The following is a 15515-nucleotide window of genomic DNA, read 5'->3' on the forward strand; positions in this document are numbered from 1 at the left end:
TGTGAGTGAGTGAGTGAATAAAGTCTTAAAATAAGATAAAAATACTATAATACAAGGTAAGGAAGAAAAAATAAAAAATATCAAACAGAAGGCTAAAAGTGAGAAAGAAAAAGTGAAAGAAAATTTTTAAAAAGGAAAAATTCTGATCTTCTTAAAAGTTAAAAGTATCTTTTCCCTTTAAATTACACAACTTTCTTCCTTCTATAATCTATCCTATCTAATAATCAAAACCCATAAATCATACATTCCTTTTTTTTGTTTTATGCCAAAAGCCCATAGGAGATTACTAGTTGGCAATAAATGCACACATAGTCCTTTCTCTAATCAAATAATAAAATTTGGACATTTCAGTAAGTTTTATCATCTTCACCAGCCATTCCTCCATTGTCCTCTATTGTCCTCCATGCTCCTCTATTGCCAAATCTTTCCACTTTTGTGCATTCAATAATCTAGCTGTGGTTATCACACACAAAAACAAACTTCCATGACTTTTCCTGCTGCTTCAGTACCAAAAGGAAGACTTCTGTTCTCAATTGTATATTAATCTTTAAAATCCTCTGAATCAGTGTTTGTATTTGAATCTAACATTTGCATGTTCAGCACGATAAAACAGGATAAAATGACCCTTCTTCTTGTTTGAATTTCCTACATAAGTTTGAAGTGCCTTTATACATTCTAGACCTTTTCTCTGGTGTCATGTACAACAATACATTATTTTATAAATGTTCTCTTTAAGATTATAACATACTGGAGTGTTTCAATCCTTTCAACTACATTACCCACTGTCTGATCTCTTTGTTATAACCAAACATTTTAGCCTGCATTATCTTACATGCTTCACTATTCTTTCATTTGTTCTTCTGTTTCAAAGTTCAATAAACGTTTATACTTTTTAGCAATTGCATGTTCATCATTTGTGCACAATTCTATTTCAAAATCAGTCTTACGCTGTTCAGTATAATAGACAAGATAGATTTGTGTTGAAGATCTGTGATTAATTTTTCTTGGATGGGCATTTTGTAAAATAATTTGTCACTACTATATAGATAGCCTATGACTTATGAACACAGTGGGGACAAGAATCTCAGATGTTGAGTGAAGAAGTCATTGAGTCAGATGCCATATGACTACTTCACTCAACAACCATAATCGTGGAACTGCAGTTATTAAGCAATCTTGTGAGTCCCAGGTAAGGAACACAGAAGCACAAGAGGTGGGGTGGATGGAGGAGATCCTAGAAAGCCCAGCACAGGCAACAAATGGTATATCTCTGCTAAGCTGCTGAAAATCCCCCCCCCCTCCTGAAAATCCAAACAGCCCCTGAGAAAAGAGACACTTGTATGTGACTTTCACTGGCCTCTCCTACCCTTCTGAGACACACCCTACATTGCCTTTCTGTTTACGAACTCAAAATTGTCTCTGCCAAATTCCAAACTAGATTTTCAGTCCTTGAGCAGGGAGACATATGCAACCTGAGCCAGACTTCCCAGGATTTCTCCCCTTTCCCCGGAGTTATACCGTAGTGTCAATTGATTCAGAGGATGAAAATCCTGCTTGGATTTGGGCTCCCTTTTATTTTAGGAGGGGTGGTGGCAGCTGAAACCAGTTATATGCCTCTTTTTATTGAAAAACTTTCAGCTAACAGAATAGGAAAGGAAGCTTCTCCTTGTTCTTTCCTGTGAAAATATGATCTGACTAATGTTTTTTATATTAGAAATAATTAACGCCAAGAAAAATGTAATTACATATACAAATATGACTCACTCAGATTCCACAAATAGGCTAGAAACACAGCATTATTTAGTAAAGACTCTAATATGTCATGGCTGATGTACGTATTTACAAATAGTCCCTGCTATTAGCATAATATCAGATCTTAAGAAGGAATGAAAGACATAAAAACAAAAACAGAATTTGAAATGCTAATACAAAACCTGGAGCACCAATGGCATATGTAAACATACACAGTGCAGAACGAACAAATCACAATCAAATGGATGTAAAACTTTAACACTTACAATACAGCAATGGGAAGAATAATGGACTAAATCTATAAGATTCATACCAAGTCATACCCAAAATTGGTGCAATATGATATATAATTCCATCAATGGCATTTAAGATAGACAAATCATATCACAGTAAATGTTGGCCATGTCATGAAACAGAAGGAATGTCTTATTACGTGTGGTGAACGCTGCAAAAATCCTGGAAAGATAAATACATACATACATACATACATACATACATACATACATGTATTTGTGTTACAACCCCTGGTATGCCTAAATCCCAGTAAGGGTATGGCTAGCTGATGAGAGCTAATTAGCTCGAAATAGATCTATACTAGTCTCCCTTTATTTATTTATCAGTACAAATACAACATACATATATACACAATGCAGAAACATTTGGGATTTATATTCCAAAAGAAAACATAACTTCCTACTAGGTATAACCTTAGAAAAAAACCAATAAGAAACATAATAATTCAGTGAGAAATATGCTTACAGTAGTGAGAATAAATGTTGCAGAATACCGGAATTCTGACAACAATGGATTGGAAACACACAATAGATCACACAGCATGATAGATATAATCACTTATCCACAAATACCGCAAATTAGCAGGTTTACAAAGAGGAGAATGTCAGAAATCTATTTTTTTCCCTTTTCTCCTTTTTTACTTTTTGGTACTTTAATTCTTGTTAAAATTTTTAAAGATAAATAAAGTCAGGGTTGTTTGCTTTCATTAATATGTATATAAAGTAGCAGTACAATAGCTATTTTAATATTAAGTAAAAACACCAAACCATTATTATATAAAATATTTTGATGTGAGCAGATTTTTTTTCTTGTTTCCTTTCAATGTTAAACTGAACTTTGAATTATTTTAGTGTTTGTACTAGTGAATTTCCAAATTGTAATTAATACAATGATAATGGCTTCCTGCTTGAACAAGGGTTTGGACTAGGAGACCTCCAAGGTCCCTTCCAGCTCTATTCTAAATTGAAAAATATTATTTAAGCTAAAAATTAAATACTTCAGCATACTACCGTGTTAGGTTCATAAATTCTATACTTTTATCACCTTTCAATATTCTTTCTGTTTCATTATTCTGCTTCAAAAAATTCCTGTCACAATATTTTGTGTCCCTAAGGAGAAGGTGAGTTGCTCTTAAACTTGCAAAAAACAGCATGTTAAAAATTTGAGATGTTGGAAAAAACAATGAAATAAAACCTTGGTTTGCTATCAAATCAGTAGCTTTTGAAAGCCTGCTAGGAAATTAGGAAATATTGAAATGAGCTCTGGAAACATCACCAATTTAGCTTTGGTGACCTCATGGAGAACAAAGGCTGTTGCCTTCCTGTATTCTTTAAAAGCTTTCTACATGAAAGGGGAAAAAATCCAGGATAGTCTTTATCGATCTCAATAAGACAAGTACAGGAGAAGTTATTTTTTTAAATGTAGCATCTCTTCCAATCTACCTGTATAGTGTTCAGGTAGTGCCCAAGTGAGAATATTAAAACCATGGCATCAAACATATAAGCCAGTGGTGGGTTGCTCTTACTGTCGCTACTGGTACGCTGTTCCTGCACACTCCAGACGTGCGCTGGCCCACGCACCTGATGTGTACTGCGCACACATGCACAATCTACTGCCCCTGCGACAACCAGCTGCTTTTTGGGCCTCACGCAGGCACCACACGCTGTGCATGCATGTGCAGTGTGCCTTTTGGCATAAATACAGCTATAGAGCGTGGACGGGCAGGCGGGTCAAATGAGCCACTGTACCGGTATGCTCTCAGCTGCTCCAGGTCACTGCCAGTATGGCCGTAACCCACCACTGATATAAGCATAGTGCTAGAAAGATACTCTAGGGACACAGTGGCTCAGTGGCTAAGATGCTGAGCTTGTCAGTCAGAAAGGTCGGCAGTTTGGCAGTTCGATTCCCTAGTGCCGCATAATGGAGTGAGCTCCCATTACTTGTCCCAGCTTCTGCCAACCTAGCAGTTTGAAAGCATGTAAAAATGCAAGTAAAAAAATAGGGACCCCTTTGGTGGGGAGGTAACAGCATTCAATGTGTCTTTGGTGTTTAGTCATGCCGGCCACATGACCATGGAGATGTCTTCGGACAGCACTGGGTCTTCAGCTTTGAAATGGAGATGAGCACTGCTCCCTAGAGTTGGGAATGACTAGCAGCCCGGATCAGGGGAACTGGTAGTGGCAGTGGCAGGAGGCTCTGCCAACCAGCCCGGATGGTTCTGTGCAAGAGTGAACGGTAGTAAAAAAAATGGAAAGCCATTACTGATGATGATGCATATCCTAAAACTAGATGCAGCAGAGAACTAACAAAAACCATGGGTCACCTGGGAAGCATCAAACCTTGATAAACAGAGTTCGTTGCACCTCTCCCACTGATAACAGAAGTTTTAGAACAAGCTGAATGAGAATGTAAAATGGCTAGATCAATGCTAGATGTCCTCAGGCCAAGTCAGGAACATGTTTGTGTTCTTAAGTCCTCTACTAGAGGGAAAAATGAAATGTCTAACTCTTCCCATAGGATGCATCCTTATGGAAGCTTCAACAAAAAATGTAACCCTGGGAAAACAAAACACAATTGCTGTAGCTACATAATGTGTATCTGAAGAGTTAAAGAGCCGTGACTGTTCAGGAGTGTGTTTGGGGATATGGAAGATCAGTGTTTCTTGATTATGCAATTATGTTCATGTATTTTTATAGGAGGGTGTTTTTTTTTTGGCTGATCACACTTTTTATTCAATGCTAATTGTGGATGTAGTTGCTCAGAGACTTTGAGAATTGGCTGGCATAGAAACAGAAGTAAATGGATAAATGTGTTGAAACAAATAAATCATTATATGGCATATTGGAATAGTCTAGTACATGGAACATACCAAACTATGGTTATATTTCCCATGCCATGCTAAGTCACAGATTAGACTAACTGGTTGTTTGAATTCAAGCTTGAATTCAAGAATTAAAGAATATGACTAGTGTGGATGATAAAAATGACCCCAGTTGCCATAATCCACTCCAGTGCTTTGAAGGAAATATGCTCTGAAAGATGTAGAAAATTGCAGATTGAAGAAAACACAGATTTTAGTCTTTTAAGGGGTATGACAGAAGTCCCGAGGAGAGTTTTCTATGGAAAATGATTGGAAGAGCAGCTGTTGAAATCCTGCATTCATGTTTGTGCATTCATGTGGGATGAAAACAGTGACTTTATTATTTTGAATTTTTGAGCAGATTCTGCTACTCCCAGTTTCTTATTCCTAGAAGCTTCCTGTTCCAGCTTCTGTACGATTGCTAGAACCAGTGCCAATAGACTTTGAGACAACATAATCAGATAACTGAATTAAAAATATGGTTTATTGGCAAGTAAGTGGAAAGAGGAGAAAATGTCTTTTAGAAAATAAATCTGGAGGCTGCTTCTCTTAGCCATATTGTGTAATACTTTTATTTTACAAAAAAGAAGATAGACTATGATATAACTACAGGGACAATTGAAATGGTTTCAATCATACTAATCAAATGAGCTAAGGACCTTAAAATCACACTCTGTTCCCTTTGGCTTTTTTTCTTGCATTATAAGGGAACAGCAGGTGTAAGCTGAGTAATTTAGTTTGGATATAATCATTCCCTACTCAGAAAGGATGTTAGCACGGTCTTGCCAGTTGCCTTGTTTTTAGAAACGTTTCACCATTTATAAAGTCTGCAAGAATCCTGGAATGTAAAGCATATGGGATTTGTATGTGTGTGGGGGAGTGACCGTATGAGTTATTATATATTATGTAATTTGCAAACTTGGCCTCAGTATCCAGCACAATGAATCCAGTTGATGCCCAAAGAGGCTGATCCCTCTTGAGAAAATTTTAACTTTTCAGGTCAGCCACTTAAAGATCCTAACCAGGGGTGGGTTCCGGCAGCACTACTGCCAGTTTGCTCATGTGCATGCCACGTGTGTGGCCTGATGCGCACGCATTTGTGGACCAATAAAAATTGTTCTGCACATGTGCAGAAACAAAAAACAAGATGGTGCCCCCTGGAGAACCAGTTCGGGGGGGTGACAGGCCTGGGTTGCTGCCAGTTCCAGCGACCCAGGCCGCCAAACCACTATTGGTTTGGCCGAACCGGTCCAAACCTGTAGGAACCCACCACTGATTCTAACAGAAGTAAACTGAAGACACTTCTCAGGTTAATGGGGCACATTTAACAGAATAACAGAGTTGGAAGGGACCTTGTCTTCTAGTCCAACCCCCTGCCCAAGCAGCAGACCCCCCATAGCAGTCCAGAAAAAAAATTGAAAGAACTATCCCTTTAATTAACGTAGCTTTTTACAGTGTTCTACAGGGCCCAAACATGTCTCAAAAGTGATGAATCATTGTAGTCAGATCTCGTGCTCATTTTTCTGATTGAGCTGAATGCTATCAACAAAGTACAAAAAAGAGATTCTTTGTGGTAGGCATTCAACAGACAGCCATGGCATCTAGCCTAGCTGATTCACACATTGACCTTTCATGCCAGATGAAGGCTGCAGAACATGAGTTTGCAGCCTTCTTCCATGTAGCTGATCTTTTCCCCAACCTTGCACTAACCACTCACCAATTCACTTAGACGTGGCTTTGCTGCCTTCCCATCCCCTTCTCTATCCAGTGAAGTGCCGGCCTCCTGGTTGTTGAATTTCTTAGTTATGTCAAATGGGATGCATCCTAAATATAACTACATTTGAATTGAGCCAAGATGTAATTTTAAAACTGTAGTTTTCCTTTGTTTGTCCTGGCATGAGCCACACTTTTTGATGGCCTGCTAAAGTTGCTAAATTGAGCATCATCTTTCATTCTTATTAGGCTTAGCGGCAGATAACATTTTCTTGCCCAGACAAATCTGAGAAATAATAATGCGCTAAGAAGGATTATTAATTCATTTATAAACTACCTCAAATATAGAAGCAACTCTGATGAAATATCATGCTGTTCCCATTACAGTAGAAGGAAACAATGGATATGATTCCATGCTCACTTAAATAATTTAGAACCTTAATGCCTTATAGATTAGGGCTGGTTTTTGTGTGGCTGATGTTATCATCTGGTTTGAACTGAGAAAATTGGTTAAATCCAATAGCTCAAATTAAGTATGTTGAGTAAATATTACTGATTGCAGTTACTATTTCTTCATCAACTGATAGGATTCCTTTGCTTTGAAAGAATATGACTGAGAGAAGTTCCATATGAAGATTCAGGTTCAGCGCCTGCTTAGTTCTGTAATGATGCAATGGGGGAGTCCCTAAGGGTTTTGTTGGCAGAGTAAGTGTGAGAGATGAGTGAGAACAAGGAAAGCAAAAACAGCTTCTGTTAAGCATTGGTAATAGCCAAAGTAGAACAACAAAGTCCAAGCAGAAGATGCCAGTGAAGAGCATTAGGATGAGAAACGTGTTTCTATATTCAGTTTTACAAAAAGTGCTTTGAGAATGTGAACATTGAAATGCATCATGGGCTTGACACTTTTAATTTGATTCGAGAAATATATAGTCCCTGCTTTTTATGCTGTTTTAAAATTGCTCACATCCTGTCAAGTGAAGAATGTATTAGATGAGGCTCTTTGTTTTGCATTTTATACCTGTAAGATTTACGGTTTTTAAAAAGCATAATACAATCGCTTTTGGAGTGATTTACTGATTTCATTAAATTTGCATGTTCACCTATCTTGTGAAAGTGACTCTGGGCAGAGAGTTTAAAGTGTCACTGTAACAGTAAAATATAGAGATATAAACAGAACACAAGCAAAACAGTGGCAACCGAAAATAACTTATAAACAATGTATGCCTACCAGTGGACATTGCCTGATAATAGGAGATGTCATCTCTTTGGTGGGTGTGTTTGTGTATGTGTGCGATAGAAACAAATCAAAATATAACTGCACCTAAGCATAGAATTCTGCAGCAGCAAGCACAGCATTTTATATTGGTATAGTTGGCACTAGAATACAGCACAAGCACCTCAGTTAATAAAAGTTAGGGAGCAAGAAGAATCAACCCAACTGAGTGGATTCTGGGCATGAAGACAGTCACATCTGAATAAGAAGCAGCAGTAATGCCATTGGAACCCACTGTGCTGTCAGAATGCTGTCATGATTTCACAGCACAAACTATGCAGTTGTATAATTTGCATTAGTTGGATCACGACACCCTTCTGCAATTTACATAATCTCATATGAGATAGCATTTCTCCCTTTCATCCACCTGAAGATGTCCATGGCTGGAAGGTGCATAATCTCTCTTCTAACTATGGTCAAAGCTGTCCTCAATTCATTCCTGTCATTTCTGTTTGTTTATGACTTCTTAAAAAATACACATAATTCATTTATGTCATTTTGTTCATGTTTGAACAAATGGAGGCAGTTTGGTACATGTTTTTGCTTAATCTCTACCTTCTTGCAATCAGTTTTTAAAGGATAGTTTAAATGCTCTGCTTGTTTGTGTGCATTTTTCCCCTTTAAAATTAATTTGAAACACTCTGAAAAGAACAAATACTGAAAGATAAGCCCAGATGAATAAATGTATCTGTCAGGCAAGGCATGGCAAATGATGCCCATCAATCAGTAAAGCAATTAGCTGCTATATTTGAAGGAAGAGACCTATTCTGGTGCTTGTGACTTGCACACACAATCTCTCAGCAGAGGAGGGGCACCAGCAGGGACAGCAAATGTAGTGTAGTGTAGTGGTTAAGGTGTAAGGCTAGAAACTGGGAGACTGTGAATTCTAGGCACATCTTGGACCAGTTACTTTCCCTTAAACTGCAGAAGGAGGCAATAACAGAGTCTAGTCCAGGTAGTCATCACAAATCACACACTTGACTTGAAAGCATGTGCGCAAGCATACACATACACACACACGTCACCAGAGTAAGTACACTTGAGGTTGTCTGAGGACAAAGGACAGAGGACAATGATTAGATTGGATTGGTTTAATAATTGAGAGCCACACTGGGGCTCTCTAGATCTTTAGTCCCCAGGTTAGCCACCATATTTGGGACGCGTCCGGAGACTGCAGCTAGTTCAGAACGCAGCCGCGCGGGTTATTATGGGAAGTACACGTTACTCCCACGTAACACCTCTCCTGCGCGAGCTGCACTGGCTACCTGTGGCCTTTCGGGTGCGTTTCAAGGTATTGATCACCATCTTTAAAGCGCTCCATGGCAGTGGACCTAGTTACCTGCAGGATCGCATCCTACCACACACGTCCCTGCGACCTATCCGCTCACACAGAGAGGGGCTCCTCCTGGTGCCGTCTGCTAGTCAATGCCAGCGGGCGACACCTAGGAGTAGATCCTTCTCTGTGATGGGCCCAACCCTCTGGAATGACCTCCCCCCTGACATTCGAACTACCACCGACCTCCGTTCCTTCCGGCAAAAGTTAAAGACTCACCTATTTCAATCAGCTGGCCTGGCACTTTCTTAGTTCTACCTCCCGGGGATTTATTCATTTTAATTGGGTTTGGGGTTTTAAAAAGTTTTTAATACACTATATACTATATTTAATATTTATTATTCTATGTACAGTCTTGCAACCTCCTCCACCTACGTATTTAATTATTTAACTGTTTTGTATGTATTTTATAACGTATTTTAGTGACTGTACACCGCCCCGAGTCCCTTTCGGGAGAGGGGGCGGTCTATAAATATGAATAATAAATAAATAAATAAATAAATAAACACCACTAGATAACCATAAGGCATTAAAGGAGAAGTTAAATTTGCAAGGTTTCATAATGGTCAAAAATAGTGAAATGAAAAGTGTCTATATATTCAGAAGCAAGAATCTACCATCAAAAGATTTAAAGCTCCTTTTGGTTTTATTCTCTGAATAGATAAAGCACTTATATTTCATCAAATACAGAATTCGTAAAATTGCCTGTAGACTCAGATTCACTCAGGACTTCAAAATGTATGACACAGCCAGAAGTAGTAAGAGGAAAAATAGGAAAAATCAAATTATTATACTGAGCAAAGTACAGTAAGTCTGAGTCCTAGCTAACTCTCAGATGCTCCCATTTTTGAACTTGTATAAGTGATTTCCTAACAAACTAGGCTTGGATTATTTGCAGCATTTGCTTGAAAAATGCCTATCTAATCCACTTCGATGGAAGGAGATGAACATGGTTTTAAAACTGGAGCAAGAAACATCAATAAACTGCATTATGCTGATGAACCTACTCTGCTGAATGAAAATGCAAATGAATTATAAGCTGCAGTAATGAAAGTCAAGGAAGTCAGTGAAGAAATGGGACTAAAATTAAATATGAAAAAGACCAAAATGTTGACAGCAGATACAACAACCAGTCCCAGATTGATAGTGGAAATAAGAAATATGCAGCACATTAAATGTTTATATTGTTAAAGTTCACTCTTCTCTGTCTTTTTATTACTGATTTTTAAATGTAATTTTTAAAATTTTTAATTGTTTTTAATGGTAGAAGATTATGACTTTACTTGTGGTTTAACTGTATGCCATCCATACAAGTGAGATGAGTGGCCATATAAAATAAGTAAATAAATAGTTGTAATAAACTTTGTGACAACTGGTAATTGCTAGATCTGACTTTTGTGCCATTTGTTCCACAGTTTTAGTCAACTGTTCATCCAGGGCACTTACCCGCTTCTGATGTTGGGTTGTGTATGTCTGCTGCCGAAGGAAGGTATTAGTGACCTGTTCAGTGATTACTGGGTTGGTAGAAGTGTTTGTGGCCATGGTTTAAATATAGAAAACATAAAATTTGCCTCCAATATAGTGGGAGTAAGAATTAAATCAGTCCTTTTTTTTTTTGCTGATGTGGTTTGGTTTGGTTTGGTTTATTTGGATTTATATGCTGCCCTTCTCCAAAGGGACTCAGGGCGGCGTACAACATTAAAAAAACACACATCTCAAAAGTTAAAAAAGATTAAATCCATTTCCCAAAAAAACAAACCGATTTTTTTTAAAAAACAATACATTTAAAATAAGTTAAAATTAAAATTAACAGGCCAGGCCGGCTTGCTGGAAAAGCCAACTTTTTAGGGCGCATCGGAAGGACCGGAGGTCAGGGATTATGCGGACCTCCGGGGACAGCTCATTCCAGAGGGAAGGCGCTCCCACAGAGAAGGCTCTCCCCCTGGGGGTCACCAGCCAACACTGCCTGGCCGACGGCACCCTGAGGAGGCCAACTCTGTGGGATTGTACTGGATGGTGGGAGGCTACTGGTGGCAGTAGGTGGTCTCGCAGGTACCCTGGGCCTAAGCCATGGAGCGCTTTAAAGGTCATAATTAATACCTTGAATCGCACCCGGAAAACAACCGGCAACCAGTGCAGGCTGCCTAAAAGGGGTGTAACATGGGAGCACCTAGGTACCCCCATGACAACCTGCGCAGCCGCATTCTGGACCAGCTGAAGCCTCCGGGTGCTCTTCAAGGGCAGCCCCATGTGGCAAATATTGCAAGAAATTATTTCCCAGGATAGGAGGAATCTGATAAATAAATTAACTGTTGCAAAATTGTGAAGCTGTTATGGCTTTCATATGGCCTGTAGGCTAATCAATAAAGGTATAATAATAATAATGAAGCAGTTATGAAATAATTCCAGTGACTGCCATGGATCAAGTACAAGCCCTAGTCTTGCTAGGATCTTTTTTGCACCTCTTGCTTAATTTTCTGTACTTCATTCTCCTCTCATTTCTTGTAATATGCCAGAACAAGCAAATAGAATGCTTGGCTGTTAACAGTGGGGAAAAAACGTTCCCATAGCAAATGATGCAATTTACATTAGATAATTAGGAGTCTCTTATTTTTTTTCCTAGTGGCTTGCTTTTCCTGCTGCACTTAGAACTCTTAATGCCTGTAAACTGCTAAAATAGGTGTTAATGAAATAATGTAGATAAATAGTTTGCTTTCCTTGTGTTGTGTGTGTTGACAGAGCATTTATTTAATTTAATTAACGGAAAGCTGACTCTCTGCTCAGAACCTTGGGGAAGGGCAGCATTCTGACTCATTTTTGACTGGGTTCTTTCCCGTTGAGTAGTTTTGTGGTTTCAAAATTGTTTTACATTTTGGAATGGATGATTTTTCTGAAAAGTGACTGACCAGTAGCAATTAGCCTGGACTGCTACTTCTCACACTCTTAACAAGGGAATAAGATACTGAGTTCTGATTGTTTCCGGTGGCCAGAAAATGCATTTCATTTTGAGTTTTGTTTCTGATTAAATATCCAGATGCAAGGATAAAGCTGGAATTTGTGACCTGATGTTATTCTGTGTGTGACATTGTGAGTTCACATAGCAAGTAGAGTCAGTGAAACTAGCTGTGATATAGGGTGTGTTTTAGTTATGGATTGGGCTGTTTATTTGTTTTGGTGTTTCGACATGTGAAATTTGGGTCTGAATACACTAGCTAAAGTCAATTTCTTTAGAAAGCAATTTTAATTCCTTTTCCTTTTTCTTCATCTCTGGGTCTCTGATTTTTCTATAAAAAATAAAGATTTTTTTTTTTAGTGAGCCAATACAGTCTCATTCTGGAAAAAGATTTAACCATTAATATACACATTCCCACCACATCAGAATGTGGAAGGAAGAGGTGGTGCTACTTAGCATTTCTCCAGTAAGACACAGGAAAAACAATTTATCCATAGTCAAATGGCTAGTGGTAATAGTCAGCTCTCCCCAAGAGTTGTAGACAGGAGTGAATTAGATGGTGGAAGAGAGATTTGGAATTAACAGGGCTTAAGCCATCATATCCCATATACACATACTATAAATCTATTAAAATTGGATATAAAGTTTAGTGAATGAGCTGTACATATTTACCCACTGCCAAAAAGATAATGCCTTGCAGTCTATATCCATCCAGAGCTATATGTAGCTCTGCTTTTCTCCATTTCTAATTTCAGTTAGTAGATAGCAATCTTAGAATTCAAGATAAATGTTTTTAGGAGAAGGACATGTATTAAGCCTAGTTTCAAGCCGTAATAAAGGCACATTAGAATTCAACTTTACTCGTATTTATAGATACATAATGTTAGGTAGTGTCTAAAATAATTATGATATGGATTTCCAGTACAAGTAGGCTTACGGCCACAATTGAGCCCAAAATTTATGTTGCTAAGTTTAAGTGAGTTTTACCCCATTTTATGACTTTTCTTCACTGCAGTTAAGTGAATCTGGCTTCCCCAGATTCTTTGCTTGTCAGAAAGTTGCAAAAGGTGATCACATAACCCCGGGACACTGCAACCGTCATCAATGCAAAACCAGTTGCCAAGCATCCGAACCAGGGGTATGCTTCAATTAAAATTGTTCTGCGCATGCACAGAACTTAAAAACAAGATGGCAACGATGATGGCGACGACCAGGCAACTGGTTCATGGGCATGGCAGACCTGGGTCTTTGCCATTCCAGTGACCCACGCCACCATACCACTACCAGTTCGGCCGAACTGGACCGAATACCACTACCGGGTTGGCCAAACTGGACCGAATAGGTAGGAACCCACCTCTGTATGGGACACCTGGGGACATCAATTCAAAATGCTTAATGTACAGACTTGATCCTGACCTATGGATTTTTAATGTCTGCCTTTTTTGAGATTCACTTAGAATTCAACCAAGGCCCTCTGACACCATGGCCTGATTCTTAATGACTTTATTTCTACTATCTCCACCTGTAGATCTCCATGACCATATGGAAATTTTTCCCTTTCCTAACTTACCAAGATATCACGGTCACTTCCCTCAGGCCTCAGTATAATTATCTACTGAAATGACCGAGTAATAGCAGTTTGGTAAACTTCACAGCAAAAAGAAGATAAATATCTTCCCCTGAAGATAATTCAGTTATATTTTTCTAATTTTACTTTATTACATTTGAATTACAGCTTTCTTGAAAACAAATCATCACAGCATACATGTTTCACAATGGGCCTGTAAGATATGTTTGGCTGATGACAAATAATGATACCCCCAAGGTATACAATAAGCCTTGTGGTTCAATGTAAATTGACTTCTCCAGACTGACTATTTAGCAAGTCGCATCAACTTGGAATGATTGAATAAGTCATATCAGTAGTAGTGAGAAATTAGAATTGCCTGCATCAGGAAAGGCTGTTTATCAGGAGACACTGTTCAGTGATTTGGTGCCTGCTTTTTTTTTAACTTTTTGATTCACCAGAATATTTTATTGCTGGATTTTATTTCATCTTTATCGCATGGCAGCAGATTCAATTTCAGAATTTGAAAGCAGTCTCATTCAGGAATCTCTGTCATACTTTATGAAACTGTTTATCCCAAAGGTTGTTTTCCAAAAGGCAACTGGACGTTTTAGATTATTTTTCTTTTGAAAACGTTTCACTTCTCATCCAAGAAGCTTCTTCAGTTCAGTTTAGTTCTGACATGAACTGAAGAAGCTTCTTAGATGAGAAGCTAAATGTTTTTAAGGGAAACCCACCCCCTACCCCAAGAAAGTCCAGTTGCCTTTTGAAAACCGCTTTTGGGCCAATCATGACCTGGATGATTGAGAATGTCCATAGACATTATGTTTAATTTAGACTGTGCAATAGGGGAAATGTTACTTAATATTTCTTGGCACATGATACAAGATTGCTAGCCTAAAATTTTTCTCTTATCCCTTATACAAGTGACAGATCTGGTATTTTGATTCTGCTTTTCTAGAAGATGAATGCATTCCACTGAAAAAGCATTTTCACAATTCATTACAACTTCATTGCAATAAGTATAGCAATAGCACTTAGACTTTTATACCGCTTCACAGTGCTTTACAGCCCTAAGTGGTTTACAGAATCAGCATATTTCCCCCAACAGTCTGGGTCCTCATTTTACTGACCTCAAGAGGCTGGAAGCCTGAGTCAACCTTGAGCCTGGTGAGATTTGAACTGCCAAATTGCAGGCAACCAGCAGTCAGCAGAAGTAACCTGCTCTACTGCATGCTAACCACTGTGTCACCGCAGCTCTTATAAGTATGGCTTCCTATAGCTGTGCAATCTGTTGTACCAGCACAGAGATGAGAAACGTTTATGTGAATGGAATGTCCAGTTGTGTTTTTTTTTTACTGGCCAAGCATTGCAAGCCATGTAATGACATCACTGGAAGTGTTGAGATTGGAATTCTAGACTTATTTCCTCCGACATTTTAGTGATGGGTTGAAGAGTGTTTTACTTAAAGAGATCCATTATGTTACTGGACGCTTAGCACATCTTTTTCTTTATGGGTCCTATGAAAATCTTGCAGAGGCAACATGCAGCAATAGGATGCCCAGTCTGTGCTAGTAATAGTTCAGCTGCTACCCAAATTTGCAAGCATGTGGAGAACAAAGCCACCTCCTGTATCATTTCTACCACTGCCCACAGGAAGCATTAAATAAAGGTTTGGAACATGTTTGAATGGACCTAGTGTATTATAGACAATCCATTGCAGTCATGTGATTAGTTCCTAGCCCTAAGCATGTCTATGATGTGAACATC

General features: G+C 38.5%; 1 protein-coding gene across 1 annotated transcript in view; it reads left to right on the plus strand.

The window, feature by feature from the left end:
* KCNH1 (potassium voltage-gated channel subfamily H member 1) overlaps nt 1–15515 on the plus strand; it is a gene marked incomplete at its 3' end in the record, with an annotated part of 228925 nt that overhangs the window by 54704 nt on the left and 158706 nt on the right. The window lies entirely within an intron of this gene.

Source organism: Natrix helvetica, assembly GCF_964273705.1.
Source record: "Natrix helvetica genome assembly, chromosome: 2".
NCBI classification, from domain to species: domain Eukaryota; kingdom Metazoa; phylum Chordata; class Lepidosauria; order Squamata; family Natricidae; genus Natrix; species Natrix helvetica.